Source organism: Lynx rufus, unplaced genomic scaffold, assembly GCF_022079265.1.
Source record: "Lynx rufus isolate CCGP_SWC_20201006 ecotype Redwood Valley unplaced genomic scaffold, mLynRuf1.p SCAF_1, whole genome shotgun sequence".
Lineage (NCBI taxonomy): Eukaryota > Metazoa > Chordata > Mammalia > Carnivora > Felidae > Lynx > Lynx rufus.
Window position 1 is genome coordinate 81,668,400 of NW_025814823.1, and position 25,396 is coordinate 81,693,795.

Consider the following 25,396-nt stretch of genomic DNA (forward strand, 5'->3'; position numbering starts at 1 on the left):
CTTCCTAGGGGATTAATTTTATGGCTCCCTTTTTTGGGAACGATCTCTAGGCATCAGCTTTTCTGTTCTTTTTGTTTGGTAAACTCAGGGCGTCGTGGAAACGAGCACACGCCTGCTCGCGGTCAGTCCCTCCATCCTGAGGCTCCCAGCTGGGAAACCGTCCCAGAGACGACACCAGTTGAGAAGTGATCCCAGACAGGGTCCCTGAGAGGCCACCAGAACACGGGGCCCCGGCCTCTCCGAGCATTGCCGGGGTCAGCGGTGAGCACTGTCCAGTTGACAAAGAGGTTATACCCCAAGTTCCACTGTGCATTAGTGGTTCGGAACTTAGAATTCCATTTCGTGGAAATAGTGTTAGAAAGCGAGCCTATCAGAGCCCACTTAACTCATAATCTAGCTGAGGCTTTAAAGAAATCTTTCTCAAAAAGTATTCCAAATCTCCCCGAAGCCTGGCCACTCTTGGCTGGTCTCTGCCTCTGGACTTGCTCTTGCCGAATCAACCTTCAGGCCGCGGTCAGAGAGACCCTGCGACAGCTCTCCGTGACCGCCCACCGCACAGCCCTGGCGGGCCCCCTGGGAGCCCCGCTTCAGCCCGGCTGCGCCACCTCCCTGCCTGGTTGGTGGTTTCACCGGCTGCCCAACAGCCAGAGCACGAGGGGCCTCCCAGGGCGTGGGCCCCCTGTCCCCCACCCCTGCACCAGCAGACTCTGCTTCCCTGTGTCTGATCGCACCTGCCCATCCTTCGGGCTTGGGTTAGAAGAACGTTCCTCAAGTAGATTTTCTCAGCCCGAGGAGTCTCTTCCGGGCTGAGAAAATTCAGAGGGAGACTCTCCGCCCTGAATTTCCCCATCGTAGAACCCATCCTGTGGTTCCAGCTGCAGCCAGGGGCTGTCCTCTCCCTCCGTCTCTCCCTCTCTCTCTCCTCCCTCTCTCTCTCTCTTTCTCTCTCTGTCCACACATAGTCCCTGGCACACGGCAAATGCTCAGGTGAATAGAATCAAACTGACAGAGACTCAGACAAGCTGATCTTTGCCAGAGCAGAGCCATATATGGTGGGGACATCACACGATGTCACATTAAAGATGTTTAGAAGAGGAGACAGATAACTTAGCACATCGTAACATCTCTGGGGGTGTCGAGATCCCCCACGTAGGAATGAAGGTTGAATTTTTGTGGCCCAGACGGGCTGAGCTAAGATTCCCAGGTATAAGTTAGGATGTGATTTTACTTGGTCTAGACTAGCACTTTGTCCCCCGACTGTCCAGCAGGGGTGTGGGCCCGGCAGGCCTGTGCTTGGAGGGGCTCGGACAGCGGCCAAGGGTATCCTTGCAGCAAAGTTGTGGAGAGGGGTGCTTGTCTGGGTGGGAGGCTGAGCTCCGTGGCCTGGAGCTCCCTCTGAAATTCTAACGACACCTGGGAATAAGGGAACCCCTTGCCCCTCCTTTGGGGGTTCCTTCTGCGCCGAGGAGGCCCTGGGACCATCCGACAGCCACACTGGAGCTCTTCCCCAAAGAGGAGACTGAGAGCAGCATCCCGGCCAGCAGGGTGGACCCTCTGATCATTTGTTCCTCGGGATGATGGTGAACTGGCCTCTTGTTTTTCTTGCGAAATTTCTGTATGCTTCCAGTTTTGAGCTGAAAGCGAAAATAAGCCTTTTGCTTTATTGTGGCTACTTCCACTCATTTATATTGTCAAAAGTCATTACTTCTTCCAATTCAAAGAGCTGTTTATCAGTTTGCTAAATAAGGCGTTGACGTGTCGTAAGTGTTAATTCACACCAGAGAGTGATGCTCAGAGACTCACCAACAGGACTGAAAATAAGCGGGTCTTGTTGGCTTGCTGACTCAGTCACCTGCATCATTTCCAAGCGGGAGTTAAAGAAGTCCGCGCTTGCCTCCTGTAGTCTGGCCGCGAGAGCAGCTAAGCCGCCCTGGTCCGGGCAGTGCTGTGGCCGTGTGGACGTCTGTCACCCGTGTGGGTCAGGACCAAAGCCTGCTGTGTGAACACGGACACTGGAGTTCATGGAATCTTCCGTTTTGTTGGAACTAGGAACACAGTCCCCACAATAGCCACACAGTTAATTTTGCTTCAAATCCTTTTTCCCTTAATTGAGTTCATTATACAAAAAGACGTCTCGAATGCCTTTTGTTTTGTTTTGTTTTGTTGCAGCAATATTAGTCCAAGACTCAGGCAGCCCATTGTCTCACTTGGAACTGTCAGGAATCAAGTGGTGACGGAGGCTCTCCTTGTCCGGGCGCGGTTTTTCCACCACGGAACCGAGACCCGGAGAAGTGAATCCTTTTCCAACCTCCAGGCCGCTGTGGCCGTGGATTACCGAACTTGGCAAAAGCCAGCTTCTTCTAAAGGTGGGTGTTCAGGAAACGCAGGCAAACTGTTACCAGGAGTGGACGCAGAAATAGATGTATAAACTCTTAAAGCCGCTTGAATTGCAATCCGTCCAACAAGCAAGACTCTTTCACGTCAGGTTGGCCGAAGGCGTGACCTCCAGGAAGGCTCGCGCCGTCCCCCACACGGGTGGCCAGGTTGCGCGTTGTGCCGCTCCGTGTGCGCCCAACAGCGATACGCTGTATACAGACATACGTGCACATAAAGTCCTGTTTGCCAAACTCACGGTAATTTATGTAATTATACACATAATGTATTTTAACCAAATACACAAAGAAGATCTTTATAATGCCACTTAGGGTCTAGATTTAACTTAAACCACTACTTAGTCTATCTCTCTAATAGGATACTAAAAGGGAATTTTATGACAACATTATCAGTAGCATTTTGCTGATAATTAGAATAACAATAATAATACTGAGATATTTTTTCAGTAATAATGGTGTTATTAATGAGATTTTTATGAAAGACAGACTTCTTTGGTATAATTATGAAAATTGATCTTTTGCATTTTACTTATTCACTGAAATCAGATAAGTGGCTTAACTACATGTATTATTTCTAATAAATATTCAAAAGAATGCATTTAAACAAGGCTTCTGATTCCATTCTTGCTCATATTCCTTGCATTTAAATAAAAGTGTAATTGCTCTGCTTTTTAAACTGCTAGTTTGGATTAGCTGTCTAACCTGTACAGTGTAGCTGTTTGCTGTTTGCATTTTTAATAGCTTTATTACCATTTGGTGAAGCCTTAATTTCTGGCTCCCTTGAAGAGTCCTGCCTTTAAGTCAGCACTACAATTTAACCAGCAATAATCTGTCAAGATAAGATAAAGGCCCACACCAGATGAGACGCAGTATTTTGTGGGGCTTTCTGTCATTGTTAAAGGCAAGATCCCAGTGTGTCAAAATGTAGCCTCTGAAAGTTTTCCAAACTTTGAGGCATAATTTTACAGTTCACATTTTTAATCGATGGCTCCAGAATGCATTATCTCGTTCACCGGGGAAAGCAATTAGCATCTGTGCCTTGTTACCTGTGAATATATGGGCTCAAGGACATCGGCAAGAACACGTACTCGCGTGCGTGTGCGTGTGTGTGTGCCCAGTACCGCGGCTGGTCAGAGCAGAAGTCTTTGGTTGTTCAGCAATAAGGTGTGTGTTTTCTAAGAATCTGAGACGGTACAAATGTGAAGACACGCTTTGTTTTTAAAATTATGTCAAACATGTCCAGGTGGAGAGACTACGGTAACAACCCCCACGCACCCTTCGTCTGATCTGAGCCGCTGGCAATTCGTAGACCTTGTTCTGCCCATCGAAACCCTCACCTCCCACCCCAGCGAACCCGAATGCCGTATGTTCTAATGAGTCTTTATGTGGGGATCTTTAAAAAACAAGGAAACGGGGCGCCTGGGTGGCTCAGTCGGTTAAGCGTCCAACTCCGGCTCAGGTCATGATCTCACAGTTCATGAGTTCGAACCCCAAATCTGCTGATAGCACAGAGCTTGCTTCGGGTCTTTTGTCCCCCTCTCTCTCTCTGCCCCTCTCTGGCTTCTACCCTCTCTCTCTCAAAAATAAACATTAAAAAAATCATGATTGTGTACACAGTCACAACTAAAAAAAAATCAACAATATCCCTTAAGGTCATAAGATACCAGTTTAAAATCATTTTTTTTTTACGTTTATTTATTTTTGAGACAGAGAGAGAGCATGAATGGGGGAGGGTCAGAGAGAGAGGGAGACACAGAATCTGAAACAGGCTCCAGGCTCTGAGCTGTCAGCACAGAGCCCGATGCGGGGCTCGAACTCACGGACTGCGAGATCATGACCTGAGCCGAAGTCAGATGCCCAACTGACTGAGCCACCCAGGCGCCCCAAGATACCAGTTTAAATTCTGCAGTGTCTCACTTATGTATGTCACAGATAAATATATTTTCTCAGTATTTTAAGAAGATTCACTTTAGGGCTCCTGGGTGGCTCAGTCGGTTAAGCGTCCGACTCGATTTTGGCTTGGGTCATGATCTTGCATTTCGTGGGTTCAAGCCCTGTGTCGGGCTCTGTGCTGACAGAGCGGAGCCTGCTTGGGATTCTCTTTCTCCTACTCTCTCTCTGCCCCTGCTTGCCCTATCTGTCTCTCTCAAAATTAATAAATAAGCTTAAAAAGAAGACTCCCTTGAGCCAGGATCAAATAAGGCTCCTGCACCGTGACTGGTTGAAACGCTTGCTGAGCCATTCTCGATAGACGCATCTCCCTGCTGCTTCTCCTTCCTTCTGATCTTACAATTGGCCTGTCGAAGGAGACAGTCATGGGTCTGCAGTGGTTCCCATTTGGGGGAATCTTCCCAGGTGTGTCGCACTGGGTCTAGTCTGACACGCTCCTCTGAAGAGCCTGGAAATTCTGATTCCACTGGGGTTTCGACCAGATTCCTGCCCCAGGGGGAGGGCGGTTTCTCTGTCAGGAGGTGGCTGATGCCTGGCTGTGTCCCCCTCCCTGTGATGACAGTGGCCGTTGGTGCTCAAGGGCGAGACACGTGCCCGTGTTAGGGTTGGAACACGGTCCTGTCCTCATCCCGTCCTTCTCCACAAATTAACAAGCTGGAGCCCTTCTATGAAAAGAAAACGTCCCTTGTATTGTATCTGGTTGCCCAGTGTGTGGCTTATACTGGAGAGGCGGGATAAATATTTGATTTCCCGCCTTTGCTTGCTAATTTTCAAAATAATGCATTATTCATCTGCATCTTCCAGTGGTACCAACTAAATTTTTTAAAATTTTTATTAGGAATTTATGGATCTAAACGTATGTGTTGTATTTTGATCCACTTTGATGATCACATCATCCCATCTGTGGTCAGGAGAAGCCTCCTAACTCCTCAGGGTGCGGTGTGACAGAGCGTCCCCGGCTCCCTCGTGTGCACACGGGCCCAGGTCAGCCGATTCTCCAGGGGACTTTAGTTTCTCCACTGAGAAATGGTGTCTCAAGACCACACTGCTGGAGTGTGTAATTACACACAAACACACATGTGAGTGTGCATGGCGACCTTGCTGTGTCTGTACCCCCTCCCGTATGTATCACAGAGATCATTACTGAGAAACAGTCACAAGGCAGTTTCCAAATATCATTGCTAAATCGACTACCTAACAGGTGATCAAAGCGCGTGCGCTGGCAGGTGGGAGGAAGTCCCTCTCGTTATGGAAGGGCCAGGGCGGGGGAACGGCCTTGGAGAGAACTGTGACTGTGACCAGGGGCCCTCCGGCAGGAGCCCTTCTGGCCTTTTGGGGACGACAAAGAGCCCTGCATTTTGTGTGTGTGTGTGTGTGTGTGTGTGTAATGCATCAAGAATCCACGTTTATCCTTGCGTGGGTGCCATGCTGATCATCTCTGTACAGCGTGATTCTACCAGAAGTGCCCCTGAGCACAAGAACCCGCCTCTTGGCTCAGGACCTGGGCGAGTACAGGTCTGTACAATGGGAGCGAGGAAGCCTGGCCCTTGGAGTCACATCAGAGACTCAAGCAGCCTTCCTAGTGGGACATCACCAACAGCTGGGTCATCGCGATGCTTATGGCGGCTTACCGTCCCTTGTCCTGTGCCCTGTGGGAGGGAACCGAGGGACCACTTTGTCCTCTCACTCCCGCTGGAGACAAGCAGACCGGTTGCCAGTGGTGACGGGGCCACGGACAGAATGTTAGGGACAGACCTCCAGTAATGGAGGCTCTCGGGTCTGTTGGGTCAGGGACCCCTCCTCACAAGTCTGTGCTCACGTGTCAGGGCCCTGGCTAGTCCAGCAGAATGGGGGGTTCTCAGGGGACCCAAGGTCACTGGCAGCAGAGGGCGGACAGGGACATCTGTGGACCCGGGGTGCCTCCTGAGGGGTGCATTCGCTGGGCAGCCAATGGGGAGCTCCAGGTGGGAGAAGCAGAGCAAAGTGGATGATGGAGAAGCTAGGGTGGGACTAGGGCAGGGACAGCCATGTAATCCAGGGTGGCCGAGGACCTCGGTTCAGTGAGCAAAGAAGAGGAGTCAGTGCCCAACCGGCCCCGTCAGAGCCACTGAGCGTGTTGTCATCGTGTATGTGCCCATTCTCACGCTAGCTGCCGGACCGACTGTCAGCCAGTCTAAGGGGGTCAGTGAGGAAATGTGCCCCCGGGGTTTTAAGGCCACCCGCAATGTCCCAGCAGCCATGCTGGACCAGGTTCCTGCAGTCAGCCCCTCCCAGGGTGGCCAGCCACGTCCCGGGTCATTGGGCACTGTGGTCGCAGACACGAGGCCACACGTTCCTCAGGTCCTGGGCTTCGAAGGCTCTCCCATCCAAGCTGTCTCATTTGACACATACGTGACTTTAAGGAGGTGGCGGTGGCCACAGGGAGGAGCCAGGAGCAGGGAAGCACCACAGTTTCCATTTTACAGGATGAGAAAGACGAAATGCAAAGGAACAGAGTTCACTGAAGGGCACATGTGAGGCACAGGGAAAGTTCTGGAAAAGAAGCATCCAGAATCCCAAGGCTGTCTCAGCCCACCACATCCCAGTGACTCGGGTGCTCCGCACAGTCAGCCACCGAGTCTCTGTTCCAGCGAGAACACTGTCAGTACGTGTAGGTTACGGGGACTTAGGCCCAGTGTTAGTTCATCCTCAACATCCTTGCTCTCCTCTGGGGCCAGCCGACCTTCGTCATGAATATTAATTAATAAACAGTCCCCGAAAGGATAAAATGACAGCTACAGAGCCTCCTATTACAGAAGCCAACTCTGGAAACGGGGATGGGCTTCAGGGAGCCAGGTTTTACACAGCCAGGTGTTTGGAAGACCAGCCATTTGTGAGTGGCTCCTGTTCGTTGTTCTAAATTCTTTCGCCGTGTAAAAGAGCCCACAACGTTTCACCACCTCTAAAGAATCATTCTTCAGTTTCCAGCTACGGTGCCGGGGGAGGGGCAGTGACCCCGGAGCCAGGTGCCCAGGGTTCCTTCTGCTTCTGGAAACTTGGGCAAATCGCGGAACCCCTCACGCCCCCCCCTCTGGACAATGGCCCTGGGGGGGGGGGGCGCCGGCAGCACCGGGAGCCGCCAGGGCCGGGTGACGCGGTATTTGCAGAACATCTGGACAGAGCCTGGTGAGCGCACGAGAGCGGTTAGCTCTCATCAAGGAGGAGGGACGGCCCACGGCATCTCGACAGTGCACCTCGGGCATCCGACTGGCTTCCCGTGGAACAGAGATGCCCAACAACATCCCCCAAAGACATCCTTCCTCAAGAACGAAGGAGGCTCCTGACTCTTTATTCTGGGCCCTCAGTTTTCCTTACTTCCTCTCTGCCAAGGTGGAGTTAATGCGATCGCAGGATGGTTCCAGGGCGTGCAAGGGGCAGGTGTGGACGGAGCCAGGGGTTCTCAGAGGCAGAGCACACCCTTTTGGGACACAGAGAACATCTGCGGCACATGGGGAGGGGACGCTTGTGCTAGTATCATGTTCTTATTAGCTTTTGAATCACACAGTGGAGAGAAAAAAAGCATTAGCAAATGTGAGCGCTACGCACAGTGCGTCGGCCAGACACCAGCCTGAAGGCAGACCAGGGCTTCTGTGAGGACTTCCTCCCGTGGTGACCACCGGCTCAGGGGAACCAGACCTGGCCGCCTGTAAAACTCAAGACAATGAACTTGACAGCCAGCCAGATTCCTGCTTTCAGCCAGTTTAGGGTTACTATAATCTCATTATTATGCTTGAAAGACAGCGAGTAATGGAATCCGAGAGAGTGTGCTGGCTCTCCCGAGGCACCTTCTCCTCGATGCCAGTTCCCCCGGATTCCCCGGCCCGGCGAGGCCGGTTCAACCACTTCTCCCACAGAAACACTCCTCCAGTCGGCCCACGAGCTGCTCACCGCGCTCAGCGGTTTGATTGGGTCAAGCATTAAATTAACCCCTGGGCCCCGTCCCCCGAGACTAGCTCACTCCTCTCAATCGCTGTCAAACTGGTGACAGGGAAGGTGCTTGTAAGCAAGCTCCCGGGCTCCCTCCCTCGGCGTCCAGCCTCGCCAGGGTGGTTCTGTGTGCTTTTCACCAACACAAAGGCTGGCATTGCGAGGCGTTCTGCCCGCTCTCATCATCTGGAACCAAACACTTGTGGGTATTTCGCATTCTCTGCAAAGACAATAGAGTTAAGTTCAACAAAGGCTGGATGAATTATTAATTGCACTTTATGGAAAAACACATCTATTAGGAATGTGACTCATCAAGCAGAAAGGTTTCCTGAGATGCGTGGTTTGTGTGATCCAGCTTACGGCTCTGTTGTATCGATCTTGCCCAAAAAGGCCGACTCTGAGAAGCAAACGCTATTAGAATCCACAGACAGAGAGTCAGGGCTGGGAGAGAATAGCCACAGCTTTCTTCACAGTCTGGGTCGTGGGCGACCCCTCCCCCCCAAAACACAGCATGAACGGAGGTTTGTACAACTTGACACCCACAAACATCTGACCTTTAGACTTTTTTCTTCTTTATATTTTGGAGGAGTCCTTGTGGGTGTTTGTCTGTATTGTAAACTTAATAATAAAAAAACCCAAAACTGGGAAGTGTGTGGCTCACCAAACGCCACTCCACCAACAACGCCGAGTTCCTGGCAAGCTTGGATTGCATTTTTGCCATAGCTGAGGTTAGGACCGTGCCCAAAAAGAAGCCCTTAGGATCCTTCCACTGGAAGCACCGCACGGTTGAAAGGAGTGCACCTGGTTACTGGTCTGAGCTCAAGGATGCTGTGAGTGGCTTTGGACTTCACCCAGATTGCTTTCACTATATCCCAAAGCTGAAAGGAGGTTGTGCAAAGGACGCGAGTGATGGAAGGATGCTGACAGGCAGGCACAGTTCGGTGGTGCCCTCTCTGTGTCCTCCAGACATTTGTCACATTTGGGAGTCTTAGCCGCCGAAGGGGAGCGAGGTGCCCTTTAACTCTGGGCAGCCCTGAGCCAGAGGCTCATGGCCTCTCAGACACCCTGCCGGGAGGCCTTGTACAGCCCAGTGAGTTCAGAACTCTGCCTTCCATCCAGCGTGTAGACAGGGCAGAGGATTTCCAGTCCATGCTTCACACAGGGTAGGGAACCACCCCTGCACCTGCACCAAAGGTCTGGGGGCTCTTCACTTGTGCCCATGCAGGGGGTCCTGGGGGCAGCTGTGACCACGGCCCTCCCAGGGGGGGCACAGTGGTGGGGACAGTGGTACATTAGCATGATGACCAATTATTCTGATGTCTCTAGCTCAGCCTCAAAGACCCACAACAAATCCCCAGTGCTGGCTACCAGTAACCTTGAGGAGACCGCTGTGAAGAGTCTATCACTGGCTCTATGCATGGAATCGTGCTCCCCACCCCCAAGTTCATACATCAAAGCCCTAACTCCCGAAGCGATGACGGTACTTGGAGACGAGGCCTTGGGGAAGTATTTAGGGTTAGATGAGGTCACGAGGATGGGGCACTCATGATGGAATTCGTGTCCTTGTAAGAAAAGAGACCAGAGACCTTGCACTTGGTCTCTCTCTCCCCCCCACCTCTCTCTCTCTCTCTCTCTCCCGCTCCCTTTTTCTCCTTCTCCGCCATGTGAAGCTGTTTTCCAACAAGAAAGTGGGCTCTCACCAGGACCTGAGTGGACCAGAACCTTGATCCTGGACTTCCCCGCCTCTGGGACCGTGATAAACAAACTCCCATTGTTTAAGCCACCCGGTGTATGGTGTTCTGTTACGGCAACTCTTAGCTGGTCCAAGGGGGGTTGAATTTATGTTTCTATATAGAGGACGTGGCCGTGTTTACACACTGACACGGAAAGAGAAAAACGCGTGTTCCGTTTTAGAACAATTTAACTATTTTTTTGTATAGACCCGTTTCCACAGGAGACAGAAAGTCATACAAGTTGATATTGTAGCATATTTTCTGCAGCGGAATATTAACATGAAGTATGAGAAGTGGGTGAGTTTATGCCAAAACGAGGTTATTAATAAGAACAATGTTCCACAGCTGCGTGGCGCTTTTCATCCTGGAAGAGGTTTACAAAACCAAACCTGCAGGAAACAAATATTCATAACTACCACCTGCACTTCGGAGATGAAGAAGAAATAGGCGACGGAGGTATTAATAAGAAGAAGAAGCTTTTGCAAGGTCACGCCGCAAGATAATGCAAGAGCCGGAGATAAAACTCTCAAGAGGCCGCCTCCCTGCTGCCAAGGCCGCCTTGTCTACCCCACCTTCCGAGAGACAGCTCCATGGCGCTTGGAGAACAAAAGTTCAGTCCTTCAGCTCCAGCATTTTGCTCGAAGTGCTTCTGGTACCATTTCCACACACTGTCCTCTCCTTCGGGCGATGGTCACATCCACTGTCCCTAAGAACCAACTGAGGCAGGGTGGAGAGTCCTGTCCAAGCCCCTGGGGCACCGATTCGCCTCCACGGCACCCTCTCGTGGAGGAGGCATTAGCAGCCCCGTTTACAGAGCCCGCTGGCCGCGTGGTCAGCAGTCGAATGGATCCGCCCAGTATTATTTCCTGCTGAGGATTACCTTTGTGATCAAGGTGACCAGCTAACAGCAAATTTTAAAGCACAAGAAATAGATTGTGCTGTGTCATTTGAGTGGTAAGTCCGGCAGCGAAAGCTACCCCACAGTAGCTGAGAATGCAGCCTTCTTTGGAAAGAAGGTCAAGGCGGCCGTAACTGATTAAGATGACGTCACACCGGAGTAGGGTGGGGGCCCTGATCCAACGCGGCTGCTGTTGAGTTGGAGGCGTGGTACCCACAGGCCAAGGAAGGCCGAGTCGGGCCAGGGACCCACGCCTCGCACCAGGCGCTGGAGGAGTCAGGAAGGACCGTCCGCTGGAGCTTGTGGAGGGAGCACAGCCCCCTGACGTCGTGGCCTCAGACACTGGCCTCTGGAACAGCAGAAGAGTAAACTGTGCTGTAAGCCACCTAGTTTGGTGCTCTGTGATAGTAGCCAGGGGAGATGGATGGATACACTGGGGTTCAGTGATTCAGACTCTCAAGTTTAGGATTAATATGGGCTAGCCTCGTGCACCGACAGATGTGATGTTCCCCAGAACCTAGTGCTGCAGATGGGCTGGGTGTGTGTTGCAGTGAAGACTGAAAACCGGAAAACTGTCTTTCCCCCCCGGCCTCAGATCCCTGGTGTCTCAGGGCTGGCGGGCCCGGGGCTGCTGGTGCCGAGCTGGCACGAAGAAGCTGTCTCCCCTCCGGTGAGGTTTGCTCACCTCGGAAGCAGAGTCAGTCCGAGCGACGTCGCAAACCTGACAAGCTCTGTCCCGAAGCGTCGGCCCTCCTTCGCTTCATACTCCCTGGGTCGTGTAGACAAGCCTCGTGTCAGAGCTGGACGAGAACGCGGGGCCTCATGTCTTCAGTGCCCCCTGAGGTGCGGGACCGAATGGCACCTCCTAACACCTGCCCCACCTCCTCCCGACTCATTTGAATGTGGTATTGGATATCTTGTTGATTATTTCCTGATTATGAAAGCCATACCAACTTAGCAAACTATCCAGGTGCTTCACAATGGTGGCGAGCAGAGTGTGGGAGTGGCCGCAGGCTCTCCCCGGAGAGACCTGTCAGAGTGAAATGCTCTGAGTCACTGCTCATCTGTCTGCAGTTGTACGTTGTACCTTAAGTGCTCAGGTGAACAGGAGGGGAATGGAATCCACAGGAAGGCAGGCGTTTGGGGAACTGTTAAGTCCCTCGCTTTCCTGTCCCGCACACACAATATGTAGACTCCCAAAGGACGGGGATCCTGGGGGTGTTGCAGCCAAATGTGGGCTCCCAGGCAGAGCGTTTACCCCGAGTTTCCATCTCTTTGATGTGCTGGGTTAGCACAATGAAGAGAAACACAAACCCCTTCCTTAATCCTCACCTGGCCTGACTCCACAAGCGAGGTCCATGCCCCCACTGCTCGGTGCCCCATCCTGCTTCTTGGGCATGAGAAGTCCCAAGTGCCCAGGCTCCAAGAGCTCCTTCTGGAGCCAATACTCAAGAAAGACCCCCAAATCGGAAAGCCACTCACCCTCCCCCCAGGGTGGTCCCCCCAACTGTAACATTCCACGATGGGCTGGTTACTCTACAGAGTCAAACTCAGTGATGCATATATTGATTCCACAGACATTTATTAAGGGCTCAACAGGTGCCGAGTCTGTGTGCTAGGAGCACACACGGAGGCAGACAGAGACCCCTCCTTCTTGAATCCTGGACATCAGGCAGAGAAGAGAGATACTGAGCAGAAGCCTGGGGCCTGGGACAAAGGAGCAATGGGGGCTGTCACGAACTGAATGTCTGCATCCCCCCAAAATTCACATGTTGAAGCCCTAGACCCCAGTGTGATGGTACTGGGGGTGGGGCCAGTGAGTAGATTGAGACAAATTCAGGAGCTTGAGGCCGCCATGATGGAAACGGTGTCCTTACAGGAAGAGGAAGAGACCAGAGAACCTCCCACAGCCCCTCATGCACCAAGAAAGGCCCTGTGTCTACAGGGAGCATAGGAGGGAGTATCTACAAGCCGGGAAGAAAGACTTCACCAAGACCCCAGTGCACCAGTTTATGAGATTTGGCAATATTTGGAGATGAAGAAATCTTCTGGGCTCATTTCAAATCACTTATGCACAATCAAGGGTCAGTGTCATGAAGGGAATCTAGGACCTCCTGTAGGATTCCAATCTTCAGCTTTCGTCGAGAAATTAGTGAGGGAGAATGAGCAGATGATACATGCACCTTTGATGGTTTCCCAGGGAACAGACTTCAGTGTCTTACACGTTTTCCCTTTTAGTCTTATGCCCCTCATTTTAACCAACAGAATGCAAAAGCACTGTCAGAAACCTTAAGAAGAGCTTGAGCCCTTGAGAGACCCTGTCAATCCTTGTCTGTGATTCTGGGCGATAGCCACAGCCTGTTTCAAATATCATGTCTCGAGACCAGTGGCTGCTACTGTCATGGAAAATACAAGATGGCAGCTGGCTGAGGTGTCTCACTCTAAACAGGGGCTCTTGGTGTCCAGACATGCACCGAGCTCCCTGGCTTCTACGTTCTCACACAGATGTGGGTTTGTTCAAATGCTGTCAATGCACTGGGTACATGACTTAGGACTTGAGAAAGCTCAGGAGTCCGTCCGCCTTTTAGAAGTCTCAATGGTGCCATTAGAAACTCTTCTCCTGGGGGCACCTGCGGGACTCAGTTGGTTAAGCATCCAAATTTGGCTCAGGTCATGATGTCATGGTTCGTGAGTTTGAGCCCCGCATCAGGCTTACTGCTGTCAGCCTGTCAGCACAGAGCCCGCTTCAGGTCCTCTGTCCCCCTCTTTCTGCCCCTCCCCCACTTGTGCTCTCCCCCCAAATAAAAAAATATTAAAACAAAAAAAGAAAACTCTTCTCCTTCGATAGAGAAAGCATGGACTTGCGGTCCCTGGGAAAGACCCCACAAAGATCCCTAGAGCCTTACTGCTCAGAGCTGTTGTTCTGTGCATCAATATCACAGCTCTGGTGATTAGAAAGAGAAGTTAGCAATTACTTTTGGTAGATAAGTGGATGCTTCTTAAAAGAAAATTCAGTCCACAAAAATTCAAACTTTCAATGTCTGAAGGCATGCCAAAACTCACCCCAAGCCTTCTTAGGTAAAAAAAACCTAATTAATTGGCTCACCTAAAGTGAACATTTCAGGGGAAGGACTGCTTTCAGGCATGAATATTTTACGACTCAAACAGCATCGTTAGGGGTTGGATTATTTTTGCTCTGACTTCTGCTATGTTGTTTTTAGTCTTAATCCCCACGCGCTAACAAGATGGAGTCCCTGGCTCAGTCTCCGACATCCTTGCGTGTTTCAGCTCCGATGGCAAGTGAGTTCTCTTTTCCAGAAGTCACACTCGAAGTCCCACTGCATCGCTTGGCTGTGGCAGAGCCAGGTGCCCATTATGGAATGAGCTTTTGTTGGGTGGGGGGGACTGCATCGCTCTTCCTGGTGGGGTCTGGGCCCAGAGGCGGGAATGGGGTCCTGCACTGGGGCCACATGGACTGAGAACGGGTGATTTCACTGCCAAAGGTCTGGTTACTGGAGGAGGGCTACGGAGGCTGCAGACAAAAAGAGAGCTTCACTACACTTTCCAAGCAGACAAATTATGGGGTTACGATTCACGATTCACACTACAGAGGAGCCTTCACTTAACAAAAGGGTACTTTACAGAAGGATTCACTGAAGGTTTCCTTTAAACAGTTGTCTCCAACAGCAGCTAATCCCTTGTTTAGTGATCATTAATGCTTCAGTAGAAAAGCTGAGGGAAGAAAACCTTACAGCTAAAATGTAAGAGCCACTGTCAATTGAGAATCAATCAAGAAAGAAATAAAACAAATTTGAAATGGTAGGTTAGTCAACTGGAAAATGGGATTTGATTTACATAAAACTCACAAACACATCTATGCAGGAAGCAAGGTCATGTCTATTGAGGAAAAATTGCGTGGATTTAGGAATATGGTTAGTGATGATCCTGATTCTCCAAAGGAAGCAAAATCATTCTGTAAGTTCTAGGTGCCCGTAAGGCAGGCCATTAGAGGGTTTCCTGCATAGCACATCCCAGTCCTTAGCCTTGGGCAAGTCAGCCAAGTAAGTGAGCACTTACAGAATGAGCACTTACAGTGCCTCGTTGTTTGGGGCACCTATTCACAGTAGAGACTGTCGGGGGTAACTGAGAAGCCCAAGATAGTTCTTGGGGTTGGTTCTCGTATTGACTGTTATGATCTAAATTAAGAAGGCAAGTAAGATTTGCGTTTCTGAAAGTTCTAATTATTCATTGGCCATTGAATGCATATGAAAGCTCTCATTAACATTTACAAATCACATAGGTCAATGCTTATTTGTCTTGTGACGGTTTAGTTCCCTAAAATCATTATCATGTTTGTTATTTTATTGCTACTGCTGTTGTTTATATTTAGTTGCTACGTTCTTTGGCAATTCCGGTTAATGGCTCATCTTCATAAACTGTGACCTTTATTATTACATACTGCCTGCTTTTGTCTGGTTTAGAGCCATTAGTCTTAAATTCTTCATTATGTGTCATCAATACTGCCACTTCTTTCTGTTTACATGTGTTTATATTATTTGCATGTTCCTCATTTTCAAATTTCCTTACCACTTTGTCAGAAGGATGTTTTAGAAACGACATATAGCTGGGTTTTTAAAAAAAGAAAAAAAGCACACAGTCTAACAACCTCTGATTTTAAGAGAGCAATTTATCTCATTCACATTTAGTGTAAAACAGATCATCCTATTCTTTTGTCTTAGGTCGTGATCGTTATTGGTTAAACCTTAGTCTGCTTTCTTTTTCCTTTTCTTCATTTTGGATGGTTTGATTTAGTTGACATTCATTCCCACTTTTCTTTCTTTGACATTTCTGCATTTTTTATTCAGCTAGTGACTATGCATCCAGTCCTCACTCTTCTAACTCATACACGCTTTTCAACTGTTGGATGAAAACCAGAACCAAAGTCTTTGATTCCTTCACTTTTCCCTTTACACAAGGCAGACAAGATAAAACAGTTGTAATCTGATCTGTTCTCTCCTTATAACTCGTCATTTTTGCTAAGATACGTTAGCATTTTAGTGCAAGAATATTATTAGGTTTTCCCTTGTAGCATGCCTTTTCTCTCGTAAAACAATAATCTACCCTTCATTACATGTTTTCAGTCTTTTTATTATTTGTTATTATTGGAGCTGATTCTGAAGGGTACAGAGTTCATTCCTGTACTTCTTTACCTCCTCTTCTTTACCTCCTCTTATTTACCTCCTCTTTTCTTGAAGTTGGAAATAAGTGGAAGGTTGACACTCAAGTTTGTGTTGAAAATCCATTCTCTTGCGTCTTTCCAAAGCACCCGTTCACATTATACGATTATTGTCATCATGACTTTGTGAATTAGTCCCCCTTTCACTAGTGAGAAAATTGAAGACAGTCATGTCTTAGTGCTATATGCCCCCACCCCACTTTCCTAATGCTCTCCTGTCCTAAGACACCGAAAGGAGTTTCTTGTTCGCCAAAAGTAGTCTCTGGGAGCATTTGTGTATCAAGGATTAATGCCAAGGTCTCAACAAAAGCTTTTTTTTAATGTTTTTATTTATTTTTGAGACAGAGAGAGACAGAGCATGAATGGGGGAGGGTCAGAGACAGAGGGAGACACAGAATCTGAGACAGGCTCCAGGCTCTGAGCCGTCAGCACAGAGCCCGACGCGGGGCTCGAACGCACGGACCGCGAGATCATAACCTGAGCTGCAGTCAGATGCTTAACTGACTGAGCCACCCAGGCGCCCCCAACAAAAGTTTTTTAAGTAAAAGAGGCCACTGCCCCAATAGGATCGTTGAAATGCAGAAGTTGATTTTAGTGAAACTTATATGAAAGAAACAAAATAGAATATCAATTTCTTCAAAATCACTTATCTCCTTGTATCACGGTTTTTATTGTCTCTTTAGAGCAGAGATGTTTTACCTGGATTTTGTGTATCTTTACATTGGTAACTGTCAGAGAGTGGATAGGGGAGGATGGGGAGGAAGGGGTGGGGAGGAGGATGGGGGGGTGGGTGAAGAGGTCTGTTGGGGTTCCTTTCTAGGTCTTTCATCATGCCCTGTGATTTCATCCATCTGTCTGTCCGTTCACTCTGTAGACATTTCTGGATCCGGCTGGGAGCTGAGATTCTGGGATGCATGAACCCCCTCTCCACACTGAGCAGCTCCAGTCTGACAGGGAAGACAGACAAGAAAACCGAAAATCACAATACGATGCAGCGTGTGCTATTTCCAAAGGGGCCGCTGTCTGTAGGCCTGGTCACCCACCATGGGCTCACCTCCCTGCAGCTTTCCCAGGATGCAGACACGACCCCTTCCCCCGACATCAGTGTCAGCAAGGCCTGAGCTCAGCCCTGCAGTCCTGCCCAGGGGCCCAGCCGCAGCCCATGCCTCATGAGCTCTGTCCAGGCCTGTTTTGCACACCATCCTCAAAGAAAGTTTTGTGAACATAGTATGCAAATTCGGGTCAAAGACTGATGGAGGAGAAGTAGGTTAGGATTGAACCACACTGTCATCCGGGGAGGCGCTGGTCACGTACCCCACATCCTCATTTTGTGGGTCTCCAGTGAAAAGCCGCACTTCCCTCACAGTCCAGGGACGACGTCCAGGTTGCAAGAACATGCCCAACAACAGCGTGTGCTTCCTGACACCCCTGTGTCCTCTGACTCATTCGTCCATCTTGCTGACACTTCCCCAGCAAAACACTGGAGGCCCACTGGGGAGTGTTCACTGAGCGCCTACTGGGTGCTCAGTGCTGCATCCACACGCAGCGACGTTTCCGGGTGGCCTGCTGTTCTTTTCCAGGAACAGTGCCCCACAAGTACGTTGTCCCAGCTCACGAGAATAAGCACCAGGTTCCATCTATTCAGCACTTGTAAGAGACAAGTCTGTCTGGTTTCTCCTCCACTTGCAGAGTCTCCGGGCAGTCAGAGGCTGGTCACGATTTGCTGGCCTGCTTTAGGATTGCTCCCTACTCGTTTCTATTTTTAAAACTTCACGTATTGGATTCCCCGAGATCCAGGTAATCAAAGGGAACGTTTCAAAACTCAGTAAAGACAACTTCCTAAGAAATGAGAGCTGACGCTTTCCGTGGCTCTGAAAAAGCAAAGTGGTTTCTTCCCATCGTAACTTTGTCTCTGCACAAAACAGTCTCGCTATTTTTGAAACATCCAACTTGGAGGTGACTTGGCTTTGTGAGATACGCAAGCGTTGTCCCCTTGTGACTTCAAGGCTGGAAATTCGATAGTTCACTGTGGGGCCACCACCAGAAACCACGTCACCTGCTCGCGGGACGCCTTCTTCCTGCCACGCTGCTTCAGTATTAATTCCTGCAGCGGAAATGGTGAGAGGTCGGTGACTTTTCACCTTCACAAAAGGAGTTTCCATGGTAACAAAAACATGCTGGGTGATTCGCAGTTAAAAACAAAGCAAAACAAAACTAGTCCGAAGTCCGGGTCGTGTTGGAACTCTGGCCACGAAGATTCACTCTGCGACCACGAACGTGGGAGTCCACGTGGTGAACATGGGGTGCGGGGCGGTGGGACCTGGGTGCCTGCACTTCTGCCTGCTGACAACACTTGAAATTAAAATTTTAGTTAAATGCCTTCATCTTCCCACTACATGGCAGGTGACTTCCAAAGCGAGTAGGAAGGAAGAGTAATTTGCTGAGGGGAGATGGGGAAACAAAGGTGTAGTGGACTCGCGGACCCCGAGAGCACCCGGGTCTGCTAGGGAAATGCGCTGAAATCGGAAACCCCCATCCCTTGGGGGTGTAGCTTTTGTCTCTGCTGTTTAATTACACGGGGAGGGCCAAGTGAGGTACACAATTTACAGATTCCTGTTTCTCCCCGAGGAAGGAGAAAGTGATCTATTTGCAGGAGTTCTATGTTTTTTTCAGGCACTTTACGGAGACACCCCCACCCCCTTGGTTGCTGACTGTAAAATAAGAAAACTATTACCCAGCTGGGGTAACAATAGGCTCCCACAGTGCCTTTCTGCTCAGCCGGCAGCTGCAGCGAAAGTGGGAACACAGCAGCAGGCTAACATTCTTTCCTTGCAGACTGTTTCTATGGGCAAGGAGCCCTCCCACTGATCCGATGTATTTTCTATGCAAAACTGCACAAGAAGTGACATTTTAAAAGTTTTGACCTTTGTTTTTTTTTTTTTGCATGAACCGAGGCATACATTTTTTAAACCTTCTGACAGGGTGTCTGTTAGAAACAGCAATAGCCATTACTGTAATAATAAAATGTTTTCAAAATTTGAAAATTCTATATTAAATATAATGCACAGATAACCTTTGTCTGGAAAATGATAGTGATGTGGGCCTTGGAACCACTTCTTTATTGTTCCAGGAAAACAGATTATGACAGATTTCAGGCATATTTAGGAAACAGTTTCACTGGACGCAATGTTTTCATTTGCTAATTTAAGACTTTCATGGTTTTTTTTTTCCCCCAAAAAGGATTCGGAAGAGTTTTGCACTCATTCATATGCCAAGGCATTTCCACTTAATATTAATAGTCATGGTATTTGTTCAGGAAACTATTCTTTGCATAACAAAAATATTATTTAAAAAATCAGTTTTGTATCTCAATACATTTAGAGTTTTTTTTTCCTTTGAGAGAAGTTTAATTCTTATTTGAATCTAAAAGTTCTCTCTATTAAGAAAAAAAAGAGGAACACAAAATAGCCGAGAGACCAAATGTCAAAGAGAACTTTCTTTAAAAGACCTTCCAATTAGTAAGGGACATGAATGGGGGGGGAAGGCTCAGCTACAAAGATATAAAGAAAGAAAATTAGGGCAAATGAGATGTTGAATTATTTGCAACAAAAGGTGGGTGAACTAAAGATGGATGAGGAAATACCACATTCTCCAGTTAAAGGATTATGTTGCTTTCGAGTCTCAGCCCAGCCCTGCAAGTGACTACAGTGGCCGAGCAGGGGTCCGCCAGCCTGGGCGCTCCGGACTCTCTTGCCTAATCTGTCCTTCAACAGCTGCCGATGTGAACTTTTATGTTTAAGGCTAGAAGATTTTCAGGGGTAAGTGGAGTGAGCTTTGCTAAGATGTTTGGAAATAAGTGTGCCAGCCCCTCCCTGGGGTGGGGAGGGGTTCGCAATTCCAGATAGCAGGGCGAGTTCTGGTCGCAGACCAGCCTCCAAGAAATCGCCCTGAGTTTGGATTCTTGTGTCCCCCCCCCCCTTCCTTCTTGCTCTGGGCTGACCTCTTAACTCCTGTCTCTCCTCCTGGACGACGGAGACAACAGCAATCATCACCACCAGACAGTCGGTCCCTGGCTAACTAATGAGTCACTGCAAATTGCTAATTTGATTCCTACCGTGAACTTTCAGACAAGTGCTTTCCCTAAATCACGAAGTTGTAAAACTCCTGCAGATAACGAGAGTGGGATTTCATTCAGAAATTTCAGATGGCTTCAGTAGCACAAACTACCTGTCAACTCCGACTCACTCACAGAAAAGACATCCGTCAAGCTGGGGTGCTAGGAGCTTATTAAAATTTTGCGTCATATATGAGAAAAAAAATCTTTTTATGCTGTTATAAAGGGAAGCATTTGGAATTACACTGACATTTTCTTAACCCGTTGGTACTATTTAGAAATTCCAATAATGGAGTCTTAGAGCTGGGAATGCTGAACTCACCTAATTCAAACCTGAAGAAACTGGAGATCAGAGAGGTTAAGTGACTTACCCAAGGTCACAGAGCTAGGAGCAGAAGTACACCTAGAAGCAGGGCCCCCTTTTCCAGAGCCCATGCTGGGAGTTACCCCTCCCCTCTCCCCCTCTTCTTTTCCTTTGCCTCTCCCTTCCCCCTCCTCATTGTTTTGTGAAAACTTAAGCACAGCAGCTGCTTTAAGGCTGAGCTGCACCAAAGGCCCTCCCTTTACACCCACTGCGTGTGCTCTCACCAGCTTGGCCCCATTGGTCTTGGTGGCATCCGTCGAGGTACGTCATCCTTCTCAGAGGGCACCTGCAGACAATACCTGTTAGGAAAGATCTCCTGCAAGGCAGGGTGAGAGACCTTGCAAAGGTGGCCTTGAGAGATTTGGGCCCAGCTTTTTGAGGATGTGGGAGGTAGCAGCAGGGCACATAGCTGGACCCCATGAGCCCAGTCCTGGGGGGCAGTGGGACTCCTGGCTCCACCAAACTCAGGGACGTGATCGCTGCCCAATGGGGCTGGGGCCCCGCGGGTTTGGCCGGCCGAGGTCTGGGCTCACCCACACCCCGGCAGCGGTGGGTGGCCTGAATTACCCACTGCAGACTGTAGTGAGCGGCCCGAAGTTCTGGTTCGATCGGGAGGACGGAACCAAGCGGCGGAAATACAGACAGCCCGGGAAAGACATTGCAGTCCAAACAGGATGCAAACCCCACACGGTCAGCGTGCTGCCCGAGACCATTTCTCTGCACACTAGCAGGGCTGACTAGCTGGCAGAGTAACGGAAATGTGGCTGATGAGCAGTTAGGGGGCCGAGGGGATCCCACGTGGAGATTCTGGGAGGGGGAGGCCTTTGTAGCCACACGGGACGGGCCGATGTAGCGGAACTCACCTTGTACCAGAGAGGAAGTGCCTGCCGTTAAACCTGTCTATTGACAGAAAGTGTGTGGTTTTGACTGGCCAAGAAAAAGGAGACGCTAAATATTTTATTAAGGAACTATTTAGAAAATTACACCTGACCGGTGAGTGATATGTGTTTTTCCTAAGCCCTAGTTTTATTACCTGTAAAATGGGTATAATGGTGTTTTCATCCCAGATTGGGAAGATCTCACATAAGGCCTAAGCAGTACTTAGCACGCTATACCGAACGATAGTTTTTATTATGAAAAACGTCCACAAACAAAAAGCCAGGGAGTAAAATAGATGCTTAAGACAAGACACGGACTCCCCGTGGAGAAGTGAACACAAACACAGATTCTCACAGTGGACCGGTTTTCGGAAGAAGAATGACCATCCGCCATTGGCCACAGCCCCCACCGGGCCCAAGAGCTGTATTTATGGAACATGCTAAGTACGACCATTTTCTGAAACTTTCCTGGGGAAAAACCAGCACAGCAGATTTCAGGGCCAAGGCACAGAACGGTATCAAAAGTCTAGGGCCTTTCATGCTCCAGTAAGACGCATCCATAATTGCTCATCTTGGTCTGTCAGTAACTTCCCCCTTCCCTCCTCAAGCGAGTGAGCTAAGTAGCACTTTTGCATGACACAAAGGGCCAGCGTGCTTGTGAACGGAGGGTGGTTACAATAATTAGTCATGTGATCCAAGATGGGGAAACTTCATGCCCACTGTAGCCAACAGTTTGGTTTGAGGATGATCATCGTTCGAACAGAGTGTGAAAATCTGCAAATGTATACGTTGCCCTTTAATTAGATTTCGTGTGTCCCTAGTTCACTTGGCAGAGAAAGGGCCGGGAGGATGATGTACATAGATGTGAATGTGGCTACAAAGTCTGGTGAGCATGAACACAGCACACTGGGTGGAAGTGAGTGAGGAACGCCTCTGCCTTCCCTCCGGGTGCATCTCTGGCCCGGGTCTCCATCCCCTTCTTTCCATCTTTCCCTAAATAGGGCTGTTGGTGGAAGTCAAACTTGGATTTTGTTCACGGAGACAGATCCTTCTCTACGGCATCTCCCCAGGGATGGTGAAGAGGAAGCCACAAAACCAAGGGCTCACACTCTGCCAAGACCTGGCCTATCTTCCCACCAGCCCTGTGAGGGCAGCACGGCTGGTGCCTGGGTATCAGTGCAGAGCCCCAGGCCTCCTCGAACGTGGAGGTGTGGGTCTGATAGTCGCCATGTGTCTTTCCAGCCATGTCGGGGTCCTGGCCTCACATTGTCCAGACCGGCACAATGCTGCCTTTGACTACTGAGTTTTCAACTGTATTCATCAGAACCATACATGACATAAGATACCTAAAAAATCCAGGGTGCCTGGCTGGCTCAGTTGGAAGAGCATGTGACTCTTGATCTCAAGGTGATGAGTTTGAGCCCCATGCTGGGTGTGAATGTGACTGAAAAAATAATAATAAACAAAACTTTAAATGGCTATAAAAAAAAATCCACCTAAAGATAACTGTCCTTTTCGGAACCCCTCCGATCTAGAAAACACAAAAGTACATCCTACTCCATAACTAACACGTGGCAAGTTCATTTAAAGTTCATCAAAAAAAAAAATCTCTTTTAGTTGCCAGGTGAAATGAGAACTGTTTGTATAATTATTTGAAATTAGTCCTCTAAGAAGATCCATTGACTAAAAGAACATGTATTGAGTGTCTCTAAATCTCAGGCTTTCTCTGGTGTTAATATATGTCATTTCTTTCTTTCTGCTCCCCCATATAAATAAGAATATTAGAATTCCCACGCCAGAACCCATCTGAAAACGGCTCTGCATTTTCACGTGTTAGAGAACTCGACTTCTCTCAGTAAACAGCAAAGGGTCAGCAGTGTATCTGCTCATTTATATGACCCTTATTCTATCCTCAGGGATTTACTTACTTTAATAAATTAGCGACTCAATGAACAAATACATGTGAGCAACAGATGAGAGAGACTGTGCTGGTGCCCGGAGCATAGCAGTAAATGAAACAAAGTTCCGATGGGATTCGTTGTTATTACCTGTTCATACGTTTCTCTTGTTTCTCAGTGAGCACTAGTGGCCTGAGTGGAAGTTCATTCTTGCTTTCCTTCCTCTCCTCATGTCATGTTTACAGGGAAAGTTGTCCCAGCAAAGTACTTTAAGTCCATTATCCCAAGTGTATCAGGTATCAACTAAGAGTGGGTGCTACCTTGAACACTATTTACCCAGGATACTTACCTAGTGGACTACATTGCACTGTTTTGGTTTACTAAAGGCTCAGTGTTTGGTTAGGCCCAGACTCAGAAAGCCCGCCCGCCCCAAGAAACCTCCCTGCTCTGAGCCGTGCCTGCGTGGCTCCTGGGGGAGCCCGGCAACTGGGTGCCCGTGAAGTGCCCACCTCGAGCGTCTTGCCTATCACACTGCTGGAAGTGAGGAGGCCACCAGGGTGGTGTCAGCCCCGTTGCAAGAGGCCTGCTGGGAGAATAGCCCAGATGAAGGGAAGCCACAGGTGAGGCTGGGAGGCAGGGGCACTCCGAGAAAGACGGGGCCTGTGCAGGGGTTTTCCAGGCACCACCCAGCCTCCGGACAGGCCCCCTGGCAGTGGGGGCTGCTGCCACCCCTCGTGTGCTCCCCACGGGAACACCCCCCAACCCTGACCTGAAATAGTGTGGGTTACTCTCTGGGGATCACCATCGCAAGCCCATCGACCTCAGGAAGCGTGTGCGTTTCCTCATCTTTATCTTCGTTTCATACATTTCACGGTGACATCCTTCCACTCTCTCTGCCGTTCTGTGCAGTGGCCTTGTGCCTGTGAGTGTGGAAGGGGGTGGGGCCCAGGCAGGTGCAGGACAGACCGGCACGGACTCAGCACCAGGCACCGGACAGGAGCACCCCAACCTCTGGACGGGAGCACCCCAACCTCGAGTGTTCGGCACTTGTCATTTCCCAGCAGGTAAATAAGAATGAAGGAAAGGGCCTGGGTGTAAACCTGGATGTTCTGATGACTTTCAAGCATAAAGGAAAAGTATCCAGAGAAACCTGACTTACCATGCAGTGTAGACAACAACAAAAGGCCATCAAGCCTCTTCCAGAGCTGAGTCACTGGGCTCTCTCTGGCCGTGTGTGTCCGTGCCACAGACGTCAGCCTCGGAAGCGTGATGCTGTGCTGCTGAGGACAGGTTAGGGTTCAGGAATGAGCAGGGGGACACGGGAGGCAGTGCCAGGAGGGACAGAGACACAGATGAACTCCTTGCTCCTCTGGGCTGTGCACCAAAACCACGGGAGCAATGGTGGGTCTCGGGCCATAAACTGCAATCCAAGGGAACCAGTACTTACGGGGCCTCCGGCACGTGGGAGGCATTATCTCCACTTGTGGGAAGAGATGTGTCACAGGCGCTGCTTTCCTTCTGGAAGGTTCTACTCCAGAGATGCAGACCATGGGCAGTCAGTTCCGACTCTGGCAGGGGAGATCCAGGAAGGCTTCCTGCAGGAGAAGCATCTGAGCTGAGCCTTGGTGGGGGTGGGGGGGTTGGGGGACGCTAGGAATGTGACAGGCAGAGCCAGCAGGGGGTGCCATTTCTGCAGGTGGAAGGAACAGAGTGAGGATAGCCGTGTGGCCACGTGGACATCAGCTGGTGGGAACAGAGGCTGGGGCAGGGGCTGGGACACCAGCAACCGGGTGAGGCCAGAGGGCCCTCTGGAGTCCCAGCTGTGTTCTGGAAAAAGGTTCTTGTCCGGAGTGCCCATGGGGAACCAGCAGGTTCCATGGGAAGACGGTAGGTGGGCAGGCTGGGGCTTCTGGGCGGCCCCTTAACAGTGGTGTAAGCCAGTGATAGGGGCTCGGGCGGAGGGAGG